The sequence below is a fragment of the Lissotriton helveticus genome, chromosome 8, assembly GCF_964261635.1.
Source record: "Lissotriton helveticus chromosome 8, aLisHel1.1, whole genome shotgun sequence".
Lineage (NCBI taxonomy): Eukaryota > Metazoa > Chordata > Amphibia > Caudata > Salamandridae > Lissotriton > Lissotriton helveticus.
Genome location: NC_136069.1, coordinates 691,360,634 through 691,380,337, shown reverse-complemented (window position 1 = coordinate 691,380,337; position 19,704 = coordinate 691,360,634).

Genomic DNA, 19,704 nt, shown 5'->3' with positions numbered 1-19,704 from the left:
CGTATAACAGTGCAGGGACAGATCTTTTGGCAATCATCGGCATGTCCTTACACTGCCCTAGCAATGTACTCTCCAGCTCATTAATATAGATTGTAAAAAGAAAAGGGGCAAAGACACAGCCTTGCCTCACTCCTCTTGCCACAACGAATGACTTGGTACACTCTCCATTCTTACCATACCTAATTCTGGCTAAAGCCCCCAAATAAAGCTGCCTGAGAAAAAAAATTATATTTTTCTCTACCCCTAGTTTCTCTGCCATAATTTACTGTGAGTGACCCAATCAAAAGCTGAAGTTAAGTCAACAAAAGTAAAAAATATGCGACTTCTCTTAGCTTTGATGTATTTTTCTAAAATAATGTGCAAGTTAAGGCACTGGCCAATAGTGCCCAGGCCTTTCCTAAAACCATATTGTAGATCACTAATTATTGAGTCTTCATCAGCCCATAACTGTAATCTGATTAAAATCACACGGCCAAAAATCTTAACGGTTGAGTCTAATAGTGATATAGGGCGATAGCATAAACAACTTGCTCTATCTCCCTTTTTAAATATAGGAACCATTATAGACTCAAACCTTGAGGGTAGCATACCATTAGAACAGGTTGCATTAAACAGTTGGGTGAGAAGTGGACCCCATAGGTCCATATTATTTTTATACAGGTCAAACGGGACCCCATCGGGGCCTGGGGCTTTTCCTCCTGAGCTTGCTTTTATACTTAGAATTACTTCACTCAGTGTAACACCCAGGTCCATTTTAATATTAGTGTCTGGGGTCTCCTCAACCATTACATTCTGAGTTACAATTTGCTCAATGAGCTCGGGGCACTGTATAAATCTGCATAATGCTTTACCCATTCGTTTTCAGAAATGGCTATTTCTACCCTGTCCTTAGTTTTATCATTTAAAAAAGGGCCATTAATCGCTTGCCAAAAAGCTGCAGTGTCTCTGTTCAAAGATGCCCGCACAGTAAGTCTCAAGCTTCCTTTTTAAGGATATCCTTCCTCTTTTGCAAGGTCTTCTTATAGTCCTTACGTACCTCCCTAATTAAAACCCAATCTTTAACAGAGGCATTTAAGGCATGCTTGAGATTAGAATAAGCCTTGGTGCAAGCTGTATCAAACCAGCCTAATGTTTTCTCCTTAAAATTCTTCGTTTACACCCAAAGGCTATTTTTAACGTTTGAAGCAATAATCAAGACATTTTTAATAATAACAAGATCACCTGCATTTCCATCCAAGCAAGTATCAATACTAGAGTCACATTTCTTAATTATATTGTAGAGGGACCACTTTAGTCCACTTTAGGGAGTAACCATTTTGTCTATTCAAGGCAATATTTTCTACATATTGCCCTGGCATACTGTTTTTAACATGAATATGCAGACAGGAGGTAATCACTCAAGCCAGCAGCCATGACGCTATGGCATTCTCAGTATCCATCAACACCACCATTTTACTTGGCGGTGCCATCATCTATAATCCTCCTGGCTGCACCTCTGATTTCAACGCCCAACTCCTATCACAAGCTATGCCAATATGCCTTCCGAACAAAAACATACTGCTCATAGGGGACTTTAACATCCACTATGACGACAGTAACAACCCCCTCACCAAACAACTGACCGAGAATATGGAGATCCTGCAGTTGTCCCAGAGAATCAATCAGCCAACGCACAGGGCGGGACACACCCTTGACCTGCTGTTCTCCAATATCAACTCCATCTCTATTTCTGCTATAAAACCATTATTGTGGACGGACCACTCTTTGGTCGAGTTTAACTTTCACCTACCTGCCAAAAACCCTAGGTCCTCCAACCAAATAACAACCCATAGGAGAAGTTACGCCAACTTCAAGGTTGAAACCTTTCGGAAACACTTTGTCCATCCCTCTAGAGGTGAGTCAGGTGTTGACGAAGCAACAGACAGACTTCGGAGCCACATCGTTTCGGCTCTGGAGCACTGCTCACAGCTCCGTCGAGATGCCAACCCCAGGCGCACCGTGTCCGAAAACTGGTACGGGCAAGAACTGAAGGCCCAAAAAAGGAAATGCACAATGCTCGAACACAAATGGAGGTTAACAAGAACTCAGGAGACGAGGGCTGTTTACAAGAAAGAACTGTCACAATATACTAAAGCCATCAGGGAGGCAAAAAAAGACTACTTTTCCAGCAGAATTTTAGAGAATAAAAACTCCTCAAAAGACCTTTTTAAAATTGTAAAAGAGCTCTGCAGTCCTGCCAGTCTCTCATCTAACCTGACTCCCTCTCAAACAGGCTGCGACAAAATGAATAACTTCTTTTGCGAAAAAATAGACAAGATCTATTCATCCTTCTCTAAACCCAAAACAGGCAGCCCGGTGGATCACGAGCCTTCCTCCCCCCAAGCCTGCTGCACTAGCTTTGGCCCATACTCTGAAGAGGAAGTAGGCAAAGCAATGCTCGAAATCAAATCTGGCTCCCCCTTGGACGCCTGCCCTCATCATATTTTCCGGCAGCTCATTCCCCTGATCTGCCCTGCAGTGACTCAGGTATTCAATCATTCGCTAGATGCTGCAGAGTTCCCATCCAGCTGGAAGAACGCCACAGTCACTCCCCTTATAAAAAAAGCTGGTTTAGATATTAACAATCCGGTCAACTACAGACCCATATCCCAACTTCCCTACCTGTCGAAAGTCCTAGAGAAACTGGTCAACAGACAATTGGCCAGCTTTCTCGAGGCAAACAATCTACTGGACATCACACAAACGGGTTTCAGGGCCAATAACAGCATGGAAACAACTCTCCTAGCAGTGCTGGATCACATCAGGATGCACGTAGATCAGGGGAAGACAGTTGCCCTAATACTGTTGGATCTCTCGGCGGCTTTCGATACCGTCCCCCACCACCAGCTTCTGGAAACCCTAGCATCTAAGGGTATCAGGGACAAAGCACTGGGCTGGCTGCGGTCCTTCCTATCGGATAGATCACAATCAGTGCGCATGGGCAAGTTCTCGTCCCCATGCCGGAACATCAAATACGGGGTCCCACAGGGGGCCTCAGTAAGCCCAACTTTGTTTAATGTTTTTGTTTCATCCTTGGCGGGAATAGGCAGAAAGTGGAGTGTGGAAATCTGTTCTAATGCCGACAACACCCAACTCACTGTCATCTTGGATGAAAAAAACAACCCTAAAGACAGGCTACTTAACTGTCTTGCGGAACTGGCCGATTGGATGCACCAGCATTGTCTAAAACTCAATGCAGATAAATCCGAGATACTTCTGTTTGGAAGTCACACTCAGCTGTGGAATGACAGCTGGTGGCCAAAAGCGCTGGGCACCCCACCTGCCCCGTCACAAACAGCAAGAAACCTTGGAATAACCATAGACACTTCCCTATCCATGAAGACTCATGTAGCTGCCATATGCGGAAAAGGCTTCGCAATACTAAAAATGCTTAAGAGAGTCTTCCCCTGGATTCCAATGGAGTGTAGAAAGATCCTGGTCCAGTCTCTCTTGATGAGTAGGCTGGACTACGGAAACTCCCTGTTTGTAGGCATGGCCGAGTATCTTTTCACCAGGCTCCAAATGGTGCAGAACGCAGCAGCCAAGGCCATTTGTATGAAAAGAAAATACGACTCAGCCAAGAGCTGTTTGCGTTATCTCCATTGGTTACCAATGAAGCAAAGAGCGACTTTTAAAATGATGTGTATTACTCATAGAGCACTGCACAAAACTGGTCCCCTCATCCTTAGAAATAGGATTCAGTTTTATGCTCCCACTAGGATCCTCTGCTCCCAATTCTTGGCTCGGGCAAAAACCTGCCGGGTAAAGAGAGCCAGGATGGGCGAGCGCGCTTTCTCCCATATCGCTGCTACCAAATGGAACGAACTACCTACAGCCCTCCGACTCACAGAATGCCACCTGGCATTTAGGAAACAGCTAAAATCTTTCCTCTTCCCCCATCCTGAATAATTTAACTGGGTTCATACCTACGTCACATGCACATTAGCAATCATAGCGCCGTGATATCCTACCCTGGATGATTGTTAGCGCTTTATAAGAAATAAAAATTAAATATTGTATACATTTAAAATGTCCAAGCTTAAAGGAAAATGGTTGCTTAACCCGTTGGCTGCTGCCGTCGGCCATTGGCCGACGGCAGCACTACCTTGCTGGTGCTGCCGTCAGCCAATGGCGAACGCGACCGCGCCCGTTATTTAAAACGGCCGCACTGCTGCAAAAAAGCGAAAGCAGCCAATGGGTTAATGGGATATCCAAGGTATTAAATGTTTGGACCACTCCTCCATATCTGGCTGATATCAAAATAAAATCAATTGTTGAAGGTGGGGCAAAAAGGGGCCTTAATTCAGCAAATTCTGTTTGCAAACCCCATGTCACATGACAAAAATTATTTCATTTAAGAGGTCCCCACATGTAGTATGCTCAAAATGGCTTAGACTGTTCTCATTGTTCAGCATTATACCACATGTTCCTTTTTCTCCTCCTTTGCATAAACAACAATTAATTTTCCCCTCCGAATAACACAGACTTATTTTGATCTCCCTCCCAACAGGCTTTTAAGATCTATGCCTAAAGCTTTCAACGTTTCTTCCATGGCCTCTGCAGGAACATTATTATAAAAATTCATAATAATCAAGCAAAACACTTTGTCAATATGTATCCTAACCATATGGTAAGACCTATTATTAAATACTATCTCAATTTTATTGCATTTAAACAGGTTCGATATGTAAGTACACAACCCCCCTTTGGCCCTACCATGTACTGAGCTTACTGCTGGTGAATATAAAGTTTTAAAACCACACAAATGATGAGCCTCTGTAGCCCAGGTTTCCTGTAAACTCACTATATCATGCTCATTCACAAGATTAACCCAGTTTTGATTGGACATTTTTGTTTTTAAACCTGCTACGTTCCAGAATATTATAGACCACCTGCCCGTATTGGCTGAAATATCCACTGTACCTATGGAACCCGGAATTTCCTGATTATTTTCTGTCAATATGTTCACATCTATGCCACTTTCCTTCAGTACGCCCAACTCTCTGACATTACTTAACCCCAATTTTACCCCCGCGGTCCACCCGTGTACAATTTGTTCCTTCATGGGCATTCTCACCCAGCGATCTTACGTTTACAGGGGAAGGCACCGATTTAAAAGTGGGTTACCAGCTCCAAGTCAATTAACCCCCTCCAGCCCATAGAGCATGTCAAAACGGTTAAAAGTAGGACCATTGAACTTGTCTCTGTGTATGCCCGTAAACCTTCCGCGCTGTATCTGAAAGGCATCTAATGGAGGAAGAGGTGAAGGTGGATAAAAATAGCTTAAATCAGGGGATTGTATACCGCCATCACCTCTTTGATAGAACCAGTCACAAATGTGCCTTACCACCCGTCTGTCTCTATAATTAACAATAATACAGTTACCAACTAGGTCTTTCAATCTATGGCCCACCCAGCTTACCCTTCGCACATACAGAATTTCACCATGTATGTTGGCCGGGAGGGGCCTATTCTTATTCATACAGTAGGTGACCTTATTTTGTAGTTCCTGGTAGGTTTCAGTTTTATCATTGCACAACTCAGGCACCCCAGTCAACACCACAGTATATGGTGCAGAATCTGGGGGCAAATTAATACGTCGATTAGTACTCTTTGGCTCATTAACATTTAAAATTCCCTTATAGCCCCAGAATCCTTTACAACCCCACCCCCCCTCTTTTCGTCCTCCCTCTTCCGGAGTTAGTGTCCTTATTCCCGTGATTTTATCATCTTGATAAATTCCATTTGGTAGCAAGGCCGATGTATTAGATATTATCAGGGTTGGTAATGGGGTGATAGTACTTGTAGGTTCTCTTGTTACTATGTGTCCTACTGTGCCTTGATTCTGTATACTAACAGCAAGTTTTTCCAATGTATCCGAACTGGCTATGACTACCTGTTCAAGGATCTCGAGTTTCTCCGTTAACAATTTAATTCTCTCCAACAATGGTAGCATTAGAGATTTCATTAAATGCTCGACTTTCTCCATAAAGCCATCTGGAATTTGAGATATAGGCCGCAGAGGCTCGGGCAACTGTACAAACTGGGCATTTGGGGCACAGATTGATGTCGGGGAAAGGGACGCTGGTTGGTAATGGATGAGTTGGTGATACAGGATTATCAGCTTTTTAAAATCTTTTAATTGTTTTTAGGCACCTTCCCTTCTGTAGACCCCCACCACGTTTCCTCTTACCAGTTGATCCAAATCCTGGCTGTTGTTTTTTGGTCTGTGGACTAGCCTCAGTGTTAGGAATACTTTTGGCTATAGACCTTTTTGGGAAATGCGGGGTAATTTCTTTAGAGGTATTTGCCGATAAAGAATCATCGGTCGCGCTAATAAGGCTAACCTCTGTTGTCATGGGTTGCCTAATCTGCGCTTGTGGCTGATGGTCATTACTGTCTCCCCCGTTAATATTGCAATTGGGCTGTTTTGTTCCCATTTGTTCTAGTGTAATAGCTAGCATAATAGGTCCCAGAGATGAGTGTTTGGTATACAGGGGTTCTAATGATAGGCGTCGCTCCGTCAGGGCAATTTCATGTTCCAGAACTGATGTGGCCCTAGTTATAAATTGGTCCAATGTCCCCTTAACGCTTCCGCCTATTGCACCTATTGCTGCCTTCCTCCCTTTCCCAACGCGTTGCGCCATTAATCTCGAGTACTATAATATATCACTATTCCCGAGCTATGATATTCAAAAGATTAAGCAAATATATCAAAATGCAGTATCAGAATAAAAATAATCTAATGAATAAATAGTCCTACAGATACAGCAATGTTCGAGGGGTGGCCCAGCCCAGCCTCCGTCAGTCTCCGACGGGCTCCGACGGGCCCGCCCTAGGCCTGGGCTTTGCCCGGTGCGTGCGTACCGCGCAGCGGTAATACTAAGGTTCTTTAATAGGCCACGGGCAATGGAGTACAGGTGTGCCCTCTGGCCCCCTGGGACCTGGAGTCCCTTTCCTCGGCAGTCTCCGATCAGGCACAAAAACAAACAGCGCAGCAACTCCCGCGAAGCAGGAGCGGCGAGCAGTATTTATGCTGTTTGGTGGTGGTACGGGCAATGCAGCACAGGTGAGTCCTCTCCTATGGCCCCCTGGGACCTGGAGTCCCTTTCCTCGGCAGTCTCCGGTCAAACACCAAAACAAACAGCGCAGCGGTTTCCACAAAGGGGGAGCGGCTAGCAGTATTTACGCTGTTTGGTGGTGGTACAGGCAATGCAGCACAGGTTTGTCCTCTCCTCTGGCCCCCTGGGACCTGTAGTCCCTTTCGTCAGCAGTCTCCGGTCAGGCCCAAAAACAAACAGTGCAGCGGCTCCCGCAAAGCGGGAGTGGCAAGCAGTATTTACGCTTTTTGGTGGTGGTACGGGCAATGCAGCACAGGTGTGTCCTCTCCTCTGGCCCCCTGGGACCTGGAGTCCCTTTCCTCGGCAGTCTCCGGTCAGGCACAAAAACAAACGTTGAGGCAAGCAGTATTTATGCTGTTTGGTGGTGGTACGGGCAATGCAGCACAGGTGTGTCTTCTCCTCTGACCCCCTGGGACCTGGAGTCCCTTTCCTCGGCAGTCTCTGGTCAGGCACAAAAACAAACAGCACAGCGGCTCCCGCGAAGCGGGAGCTGCAAACAGTATTTATGCTGTTTGGTGGTGGTACGGGCAATGCAGCACAGGTGTGTCCTCTCCTCTGGCCCCCTGGGACCTGGAGTCCCTTTCCTCTGCAGTCTCCAGTCAGGCACAAAAACAAACAGCGCAGCGGCTCCCCAGGACTCAATACTTGATCTCTTACAGAGAGTTAAGAACTGGAAAGAGCTGTTGCATGCCCTGGCGAAGCAGAGAGGGGGCCCAGGACCCCATCCCTGGGCCCTGATGGCCAAAGTGAGATGGGCTTAGTGCTGTCGCACTCCCCTGGGTGACCCAGATGGCTGGGGCACTATGCACATCTGCATGCAGGAGGGGGCAGATCAAAGTGAACAACTGGCTCCTGGTGCAGCACGCCAGGGTGCTGGACAGGCGGGAAGCCAGCGAGTGTATCTGGGAGTGGGCTACCTGATCTGTTCTCCAATGTTGTAAGAGGTGCAATGTGCCAGGGTGGGGCCAGGTGCCCAGGAGAAAAAGTACAGCGCGGCAGGAGGCCGCAAAAGAAAAATAGAAGGAACTTAGTTGGCTCTCCACAGCGCAGTGGGAGAGCTGCTGCTAAAAAAATCACAACCAGTGAGATGACCGCTCTATAATGCCCTGCAGGCCTTGGACACATTTGTGGGATAAAATCACTTGTTTTGGCTTTGTGGTGGCCCCAGGACAGTGGGTCACTACCAAAGGAGCAAAAGAGATCTGCTGCAGCTGCAGGAGCAGTGCAGCTTCCTCCGAAAGCTGTATAAAGACCCCATCCTAAGTTGACTGGTGTGAAAAATATTTTACTTGGCATAAGCTGCAGCCATTTTGGCTGTGGTATCCATTTAAGTTTCCTTTCCAATTCTTTCGTTTTTTCACTCTGCCTGTGCTATCTATTTTAGTTGGCTTCCTGACTCAGCTAAAAGCAATGTATGTGATGAGAGTTTGTAGCTGTCAGTACAACAGTTAACTGTCAATCATTTACTGCTGTCATAAGCACTCCTGCTCCCCTCCCACTTTGCTGACCAAGTGGGTATTCATCTGCCCTTGTTGGTTGAAAACTATTTCTAAAATTGTTCTCCCAATTTCTGTTCACATACTTACACTGCAGAAAAACTGTATAAACACCTGTGTTCTGTGACTTCAGTGTACTGCTTCCTCCAGCACTTGAGAGTGCTGTGTGGACGTGGTCCCACTCATGAGTGATTAATAAACTTGTTATTTATTCTTACTCCAGTGCTGATCTCTACTTTGTTAGTTTTTGAACCCTTGGACAAAAGGGTGACCCTGCACCAGTATACCCCTAAAAAAGTATATTTCCATTATCGATGCAGCGGGCTCGTTGGCGCATAAGGTGCCGAACTACTGCCTGATTGGGGATCTTAATCTACACTTTGACCACCCCAACAACCCCAATATCAGCAGACTGCTTGCTGATTTCGCTGCCTGCCAATTAATACAGTCTGTAGTGGGTCCCACCCACTCATCTAGGCATTTACTTGATCCGGTGTTCTCTAACATCACTTCTCTTATGGTGGGGACTCCTAGTCCGATGTGTTGGACTGATCATTTTTTAGTCATTTTTGTTGTCCCCCTCTTTATGGTCACACCTAGAGTGAGCCTCAAGGCCACTCTTAGACGGTGCTGGCATAAACTTAACATAAGAGATCTTTGTTCCATTCTGACATCCTCTTGCCCTATTTTTGACATTGACCCCGAGCAAGCCTATAATATATTCTGTACTTGGATACTCCAAGCCCTAGACTCTCTAATTCCAGCCAAGTGGTCGGAGGGCCGTTGTTCTAAGTCTAATCCCTGGTTTGATGACTCCCTGGCTGCTCTACGCAGTTCGTGTAAAAAGCTCAAACGCGCTTGGAGAAAGGCATATGATCCTGGGACAAAAAAGCTTTATCAGGAAGCGATTAAGCGCTATCACAAGGCTATACATCAGGCCCGTTCGGCCTTTCTCACTAAGGAGATTAAGGCCAGCAACAATCCTGTCAAAAGCATTTTTAAAATACTCCACGATTTTAAAATCCGTAAAGATCCCGTTACAGCATGTATTACGTCTGAGCGACAATTTGAGGAGTTGGCTATCTTCTTTGTTCGGAAGGTTGAGACCATCTACAAATCCTTTTCTACTGCCCCTACGGATTCTGCTCCTATTGTTATTCCTTGGTTCACTACTACGCTAGCTGTTATCCCTCCTTTATCCCACGACGAATTTCTTACGTTGAATGAGAGGGTCAAATCGGGCTCCCCTATTGACCCCATGAAACCTGCTCAATTCAGAGATGCTCTATCCGTGCTACTTTCACCTATATGCCAGATTATAAATTTCTCCTTTTCTACAGCAGTAGTGCCTATTTCTTGGAAAACTGTGAAGGTGCTAAAAAAATTCACTCTTGACCCTGCTAGGCCAGAAATTTTTTGTCCCATATCCCTGCTACCCTTGGTCGCAGAAATTGCTGAAGCCCATGTCAATAGCATCCTCTCTGACCACCTGAGCAATATTGACGCCTTAGATCGGTCCCAGAATGGGTTCCGCCCGGGCCATAGCACTGAGACCGCACTTGTAGCAGTGTGTGAACATATTCGTACCATCTTGGATGAGGGTCATCCTGCGGCCCTCATCCTGCTCGATCTCAGTGCGGCGTTCAACACTGTCTCCCACAAGATCCTCTTGCGCCGCTTGGAAGATGCGGGGGTGGTAGGTCCGGCCCTGGAGTGGTTCCGCTCGTTATTATTGGACAGGTCATTTCAGGTCGCAGACCCCCCTTCCTCTCCCATGCTCATGCCATCGGGCAGGGGGTGCATCAGGGCTCGGCCTTCAACCTGGTCCCTTGACAACCTCTATGTGCAACTGCTGACTGCGGTAGCAAGAGCTCACGGCCTGACTGTGATTTCGTACGCTGATGATACTCAGCTGGTGATGGCCCTTTCTTTCTGAAGACCACTCTCAGGGATGCCGCGCAGTTTCAGGCTGGCCTTGCTGCGGTTGCGCAGTGGATGACCTCTAACTGTTTGCAACTTAATGCAAAAAAATCAGAGGTATTGTTGGTGGGGAAAGATAAGGGACTATGAAGCAAACATTGGTGGCCGGACTCTATGGGTGATGCTCCTACCACTAAGCTGGCCGTGAAAAACTTAGGGGTCTGGTTTGACACCAAGCTGGATTTCCAAGAGCATACCAAGAAGATTGTGGGTTCCTGCTTCGGTCTTCTTCGAGGATTACGACCTTTGCTTGGTTTCTTCGACTATCCCACCCGTCAGTTGATAGTCCAAGCAACTATTTTGTCTAGGCTGGACTATGCTAATTCTCTTTTTTTGGGAGCCAATAAGGCGGAAGTTATACGTTTTGTTAGGGTGCAGAACGCTGCTGCCCATGTCCTTTTGCGGCTCCCTAGAACGTGTTCTGCGACGGGTGCCATGCGGCGTCTGCATTGGTTGCCTGTGCCCCGTAGGATTGTATTTAAGGGACTTTGCCTGACTTTTAAAATTCTGGAAAGGTCTTCTCCTGAGATTTTGTCTAATTTGTTGATTCCCTAAGTACCTACACGCCAGCTGCGCTCGGCTGAGCACTTTCTTGCTGTGGTCCCCCGGGTGAAGCGGCTTAGAGCAGGAGGCCGGTCCTTTCTGTATCTTGCTGCCAAATTATGGAATTCCCTTCCTGTGCACATTCGCTGTCTGGATTGCCTTCTGTCCTTTCGGAAAGCGATTAAAACTTTCTTATTCTCTAGGGTCTAGCTGTTTTTTCTAGGGCCAAGCTTCTGCACTCTGCTAGCGTGTCTATTAGCGCCGGGACGCCTCTTCGATGAAGCATCCGATGCGCTATATAAATGTTCCAAATAAATTTCCACACTGAGACATTGAAAAGCTAACCCCTCAAGGGTTTTGCCTTGTCTTAAAGTATCTTTTTGGCTGAAACCTTTGTACTTTATTTTGGAAAGATGCACCATCTGGAGGTGAAGATTATTGCTGCAGGCAGTTGTGGCCTTAATGGTGAAGATTATTGCTGCAGGCAGTTGTGGCCTTAAGTGTAAACTATATGTGTTTTACATGTTGATAGACCCCATCTAGGTTTAAAAAGTTGTAATTGCACATTCAGTGTTTTTATCCTAGTAAGCTCCTTCAGGAACTAAGTTAATGTGCAGTATTTCACACTGAATCTTATGTAAAATGTATGCCAAAGTCTATAAATGCACAGTATTGTATTTATAAATGTGATTAACACACGATTATTCATGTTGACAGTTACGTGAGTACCCCACTCCCAGTCATGCTTAGATATTGATTCTTGTTAATGCTTTTTTTAATAATGAGACTGATAGCCACTACTGATTAAAGTGCCTGCTTTCTTGATAGAATTAGGTGGTCTCAGTCATCGTATTAAGTAATTGTTGCATTTATTCCCATCGGGAAATGCTTGCTGAAATAATGAGGTGGGCTGCCACTCGCTGGGCACCAGTATTAAGTGCTCTTACTCCAAGTTATGTTCAACCCGTGGCATATAGAGACAAGATAAGGTTTAGAATAGTCCCCCTTCCTTTGAGTGGGGTAAGAATCATTGCCCAATGTTATCCAAAAGTAATTCCATCAGCTTGTGCATATCTGCAAATTGAGTAGTGGCTGTGTAATAAATGTATTTTTCCATTTTCTAAAGAAAAGCACAGACTGGACAATCACTTATTGAGTATTATTATTGTAAATGGTGGTTACTCACCCACACCACGTCTCTTGAGTTGGCCCTGGACTGCTTTGCAACTCTACCCTATGAGAGTCAAGCGCTACAATGGGGTGTTTGGTTCCGTGAGGAGGACAATTGTGAACACATTACTTGTGCAGGCCACTCAACTAATGGCCCAGGTTTCCAACATAATAAACTGCTGCAATCATTTGTGTCACTTTGCGCCACATATTCATGCACACCAAATCTTGGACAAAAAAAAACTTTTGATGTCAACCACTACTTTGCTCCCTTTTTAAATTTGATCACTTAATTAGGACCAGTACATTCTTCCCTTCTCCAGTGCCATACAATTCCTAATCTATTCCTCTATCCCACTTACCCTCCACTTTTCTTACACGATCTACGTCCACTTTCCAGTTCATCCACATGAAGGGGTCATAGGCCTTCTGGTTAGTCCATCCATCAGGGTCCTGCTATCTCCCTCGTTCTTTCTGACAACCTGTTCTTCTGATGACCTTTGGAAATACTGAGGTATATGGCAAGGTTTATTACCTACAAATCCGCATACTGTTCACTTTCCATTCAATCACCAGGCCTAGCACTTACTCTTCATCCAAGTCCTTAACTGCAACCTCATATTACGCCCCAATATCCTCATTTTAATGTCACTTTTCAAATAGCTAGATATTGACCAAATGGCCGTTCCCTGTGTGCTTTGAACAGAACAATTTCCAGTATCAAGAGATGCAAGAAGAGCATGGCCTTTATATTTATTTCTGAGATGCATTTTGCCATAATAAACACATATCAAAACTAATGGAAAAAAGCTGTGCTTGAAGTAATGCTTTTTTGCAGCACATATACAATCTAAATTATGCCGCGTTTATGTGCAGGCATTTTTTTAATTGAGAAATCTTTTGCAGTGAGAGTAATTTAGTCAGATCATATATATTAACTATAAGGATTTTAATTTTCTTATTAGTAATATTGCTGCTGCCTTCCTTTGTGGCAGCAATGCCCTTTTATGTACTCATTTAAATAACAGAGGTTACATGGAAATCGTAAAGCATTGACACCTTAACTGCCTTTACCCTTCACAGTGAATTACGGGAGTCACGTGTCAAATCCACTTTCCACAGTATCCTGTAAAGTTGCACAAGGTTGAAGTCATTTGCATGATGCCATCAATTGCCTTTTTTTCCTGCGGAAGTTATCTCTTGACCCAACTAAAGGTTAATGTTGTTGTTATTTTTTTCACTTAGTGATTTTACAGCATTAGTTTACAGTCATTGCCACAAAGCCATGGAGATGTTTCCTGCACCTTTGCTCTGTTGATCTATTTGTTTTGAAACTCTCAGAAGAGAAGAATGCTGTGTGCAGCCATTAGCTAGGTCTGTGCGATAACTCTTGGAAGAAGCTAATTATGCTTTCTTGTTCTGGTTGGTGTGAGTTTCGATTTAAGGAAATTTAAAATAGGAACAACTTGTTCAACTCGAGCTTGAATATTGTTTGGTATATAACATATATTCGTTTCTATCATTGGTAGTCGAGTTAAACTGTTAAAAGGAGCAAGGTCGCGAAAATTTATTCGGAAATATGGCCAAATATTTTTCTCATTCAAGCCCTCATTACGAGTGGGGCGAGTGGGAAGGAAATTATCATAGCTCCTTTTAAAATACAATACCATGGGATCGGAATTTAGAAGGCGCACCAAAGTCCACCTGTGGCAGTATTTACTATGCATTTTCGATGTACATAATTCCGCAGGTTTCACCTGTCATAAATATACCTGGGAAAAAGCACGTGGTAACTGCCACAAAACTTGTAATTCCATTTCCTGTTCTAACAGTAGTCTGCACATGGACCAGAAAAGAAAAGAAGACTCGTCTTGGTACCCTTTTGGGATCGGCCGACTGCCCGCTTTTTGGGCCTCATTTACAATATTCTGACGCAAGGCAGCTCAGCAAGTCTTCCTGCTGCACTGCCGTGCATCAAAATAAAAGGACAGGAGTGGGCAAATCTCTAAAAGATATGGCTCATTCCTGCCCTTCTCACCTGCGCTCGCACACAAACTGCAGCTGTGCTCCAAAGCAGACACACTTGCATAATTTTGCAAGGGTGGCTGAGCTGAGAGGATCATTCTTTTTGTGTAGGAAAGGACACCTTCCTAAACAAAAGCAATCATTACAGGCATTTTCCTCTTTCTATGCATGTGTTGTGTAGTTCCTAGGAATCCCCCAGGACCTGTGCATTTTGGATGTCCTAGACTAAGGGCTTTGTGTCTAAACCTCTTCTGAAACCCCCCAGGATATGGCAGCCGTTAGACCATCTACCTCTACAGTGCCACTACCTCCCCTCTGTATCTCACACTGGTGTAGGTAGTTTCTGGCAACTACTGTACATGACAACCCTGATTCCTCAGGGATCATGGAAAACAATACAGTACTTTTCGCTCAGTCACTCGTGCTTACTTATTCTCAGAAAATACATGACATGTTGATTAGGACGTTTCAATAAATATTTATTGGTCCAGCGTCAGTCTTGTGTAAAACATATTTGCTGCGACAATCAGGAGACAGAGCATAAGAAAGACATCGCAAGTACTAATATAGTAAACAGTAGATACATTACTACCATAGTGCTAAGAAGATGAACATATACAGTTCAGACAAGAAACTAGCATTTGCATACTCCTAAAATGCGCACCCTACGTAATTTGCCTAAATGTACCTAGCCTAGTTATATAGGTGTAGCATGTACGTGTATAGCTATATATATATATATATATATATATATATATATATATATATATATATATATATATATATATATATATATATATATTCACTGAAAAAAACATAGGTTTCAGGCATGATATAGTTAGGAATTAGCATTTTAAAAAACCTTAGAAATTCACTGAAAAAAACTGTAGATTTTAGGGGTGTTATAGTTAGCTGGACATTTCACTCATACAAAACCATTGAAATTCCTCCGATATAGTTAGTTGTACTAACTATATCTCGCGCTCCCGCAATCCACTGCTGATGATGTCACATATTACATCATTCATGACATAGTCAGTGACATCACTGATGACATCTCAAATGACATCACTGATGACATCATCTAGTGAATGTGGTTTGCTTTGTTATTTAAAAATGTATTATATATATAGCAATTTGCATTGAAGAATGAGTGGATATATAAATATAAATATCTGGATGGAGGATTTAGTAGCAGTGTGATTGACTGTTTATTTGACTAATTTAAAGTGTCTCTTTAAATATATTGGATAATGACTAAACTGTGTGAACATCTGTATCACTTTGTCAGTTGTTGTAAAAACTACTTCTCCAGTTGGTTACTAGCTATTTGAAAGTCTATATTAGTTATTGATTAGTTAACTAAGTATTTGTATGGGAGAGTGAATGTGTGTGTGGTTCGGTGGGAGGTGTGTGACTGCCCAAAGATGTGTGAATTGTTGATTTAGTAGGTATATGACGTTAAGACTACATGTTATAACAGTTGTTTGGGTGAGTGAATATCTTTATGGGTGTGGTGATGAGCAAATATCTCTCTTAATGGTACATGTCCAACAAAGTAGAAAAATAAAAGGCAATGTATGTGTCAGTTGTTGTTTATAAATAAGTATACGTAAGACTCACTGATTGTATGCATGACTGTATAGATAACTGTATACTTGTAATAGTGATTTTATAACACACTAAGTATAATTTACTATCTATATGAATAGATAAAGTGGTGTTTGTATAAGTGTATAGCTAAGTAAATGTAAGTATGATCCATTGTTTGCATAAGTGAATCGGATGACTTTATAAGTGAATAGGATGTGTGCTGGTGTGTAATGTCGATATAGGTGTATAAGTATATTTGATAGTGTTCTATTGATCATTGACTGCATGTATGAGTGAATCTGTAGGTAAGTGATTAGGGGCCAGATGTAGGTAGGCTTTTACCGGTCGGTAATGGCCGAAATCGGCCGTTACCGACCGGTAAAAGCCTTTTCCTATGTAGGAGGCTATTTTACCGATTCGGTAAATAACGAATCGGTATTTAACGATTCGGTATTTACCGAACCATCATTTACCGATTCGATATTTACCGACTCGGTAAATGAGATGTAGGAAGCACTGTAAACAGTGCTTCTGGGCTTTAAGAATTCGTTATTTACCACCAACTATTAGTGCAACATGGTGTCAAAGTGACACCCTGCCACCCTTGACTTTTTCCCAATTTTACCGAATCGGTTCCGTATTTTAGAAGAGGTAAAACCTATTTTCCTACATCTAGCCCCTAGTTGTGTGTATGGATCTAGGAATCACTGAGTGGTTTTTTAGAAACTTGTATCGGTGTGTCAATGGATTTAAATATGGTACACTATATTTTACAGTGAGTGACGAAAGGTTATACTAGTGTATGATGAGGTGAATCGTCACGTGGATGATGTCATCAGTGATGTCATTTGAGATGTCATCAGTGATGTCACTGACCATGTCATGAATGATGTAATATGTGACATCTTCAGCAGTGGATTGCGGGCGTGCGAGATATAGTTAGTACAACTAACTATATCGGAGGAATTTCAATGGCTTTGTATGAGTGAAATGTCCAGCTAACTATAACACAGTTTTTTCAGTGAATTTCAAAGGTTTTTTAAATGCTAATTCCTAAGTAAATCAGGCCTGAAACCTATGGTTTTTTCAGTGAATTTCAAAGGTTTTTTAAATGCTAATTCCTAAATATATCAGGCCTGAAACCTATGGTTTTTCTGTGAATTTCTTAGGTTTTTTTCAATGCTAATTCCTAACTATAACATGTATGTGTCTGCTTGCACTATCTCTTTCTCTGCCTGCAGACCTGCACCATCTATCCTCTGTGTGTACCATGTTGTGTCTGCTTGCACTATCTGTGTCTCTGCTTGAACCATCTCACCCTCTCTCTGCAACATCTTTTCTGTGACAGCACCATCTGTCCCTCTGCCTGCAGCCCTGCACCATCTATCCTCTGATTGTAACATGTCTGTGTCTGCTTACACTATCTGTGTCTCTGCCTGCAGCCCTGCACCATCTATCCTCTGTGTGTACCATGTCTGTGTCTGCTTGCACTATCTGTGTCTCTGCTTGAACCATTTCACCCTCTCTCTGCACCATCTTTTTTCTGACTGCACCATCTCTCCCTCTGCCTGCAGCCCTGCACCATCTATCCTCTGATTGTACCAGTTTACTCTCTGCCTGCAGTATCTCATTTTCTGTCTGCACCAACCCTCTCCGACTGCCTGCACCCTCTCATGTGCATCTGCACAGGCCTATTAGGATATGGCTGCTGGTGTGTATTACACTGCACTACCATGTTAAATCGTTTCCTTCTCTGTCTATAGTCTCACACCATGTCTGTGTCTGCTTGCACTATCTGTGTCTCTGCTTGAACCATTTCACCCTCTCTCTGCACCATCTTTTCTCTGACTGCACCATCTGTCCATCTGCCTGTCCCTCTGCCTGCAGCCCTGCACCATCTATCCTCTGATTGTTCCAGTTTAGTCTCTGCCTCCATTATCTAATTTCCTGTCTGCCTCAATCCTCTCCCACTGCCTGCTCCCTCTCATATGCATCTGCAGAGGCCTCTTATGATATAGCTGTTGGTGTGTATTACACCGCACTACCATGTTAAATCTTTCCCTTCTCTGCCTGTAGTCTCACACACTCTGCGTGTACCATTGTATCACTGTCTTCACTATCTCCCCCCTGTGTGCTCCAATTAGCCTCTGCATGTAACATTTCTCAAACTGTGTCCAGCATTTCTTCTCTGTTGCACCATTTGATCCTCTGTGTGTACCATGTCTGTGTCTGCTTCCACTCCCTGTGTCTCTGGTTGAACCATCTCACCCTCTCTCTGCATCATCTTTTCTCTGACTGCATCATCTGTACCTCTGCCTGCAGCCCTGCTCCATCTATCCTCTGCCTGTACCAGTTTAGTCTCTGCCTGCATTATCTCATTTTCAGTCTGTACCATCCCTCTCCCTCTGCCTGCACCCTCTGCCTGCACCCTTTCATGTACATCTGCAGAGGCCTATTATGATATAGCTGCTGGTGTGTATTAGACAGCGCTACCATGTTAAATCTTTTCTTTCTCTGACTGTAGTTTCACACCCTCTGCTTGTACACATTTTATCTCTGTTTTCACTATCTCCCCCTCTGTGTACTCCAATTTGCCTCTGCATGTAGCATTTGTCTCACTGTTTCCAGTATTTCTTCTCCGTTGTACCATTTTATCCTCTGTGTGTACCATGTCTGTGTCTGCTTGCTCTATCTGTGTCTCTGCTTGAACGATCTCACGCTCTCTCTGCACCATCTTTTCTCTGACTGCACCATCTGTCCCTCTGCCTGCAGCCCTGCACCATCTAGCCTCTGCCTGTACCAGTTTAGTCTCAGCCTGCATTATCTCATTGTCTGTCTGTACCATCCCTCTCCCTCTGCCTGCACCCTCTGCCTGCACTCTCTCATGTACATCTGCCGAGGCCTATTATGATATGGCTGCTGGTGTGTATTAGACAGCGCTACCATGTTAAATCTTTCCTTCTCTGACTGTAGTCTCGCACCCTCTGCTTGTACCATTTTATCTCTGTCTTCACTATCTCCCCCTCTGTGTACTCCAATTTGCCTCTGCATGTAGCATTTGTCTCACTGTTTCCAGCATTTCTTCTCTGTTGTACCATTTTACCCTCTGTCTGTACCATGTCTGTGTCTGCTTGCACTATCTGTGTTTCTGCTTGAACCATCTCACTCTCTGTGTGCACCATCTTTTCTCTGACTGCACCATCTGTCCCTCTACCTGTAGCCCTACACCATCTATCCTCTGCTGTACCAATTTAGTCTCTGCCTGCATTATCTCATTTTCTGTCTGCAACAACCCTCTCCCTCTGCCTGCGCCCTCTCATGTGCATCTGCCGAGGCCTACTACAATACGGCTGCTGGTGTGTATTAGACAGCACTACCAGGTTAAATCTTTTCCTTCTCTGCCTGTAGTCTCGCACCCTCTGCGTGTACCATTTTATCTCTGCCTTCACTATTTTTCCCTCTGTGTGCTCCAATTAGACTCTGCATGTAGCATTTTTCTCACTGTTTCCAGCATTTCTTCTCTGTTGTACCATTTTATCCTCTGTGTGTAACATGTCTGTGTCTCCTTGCACTATCTGTGTCTCTGTTTGAACCATCTCACGCTCTCTCTGCATCATTTTTTCTCTGACTGCACCATCTGTCCCTCTGCCTGCATCTCTGCACCATCTATCCTCTGCCTGTACCAGTTTAGTCTCTGCCTGCATTATCTCATTTTCTGTCTGCACCAACCCTCTCCC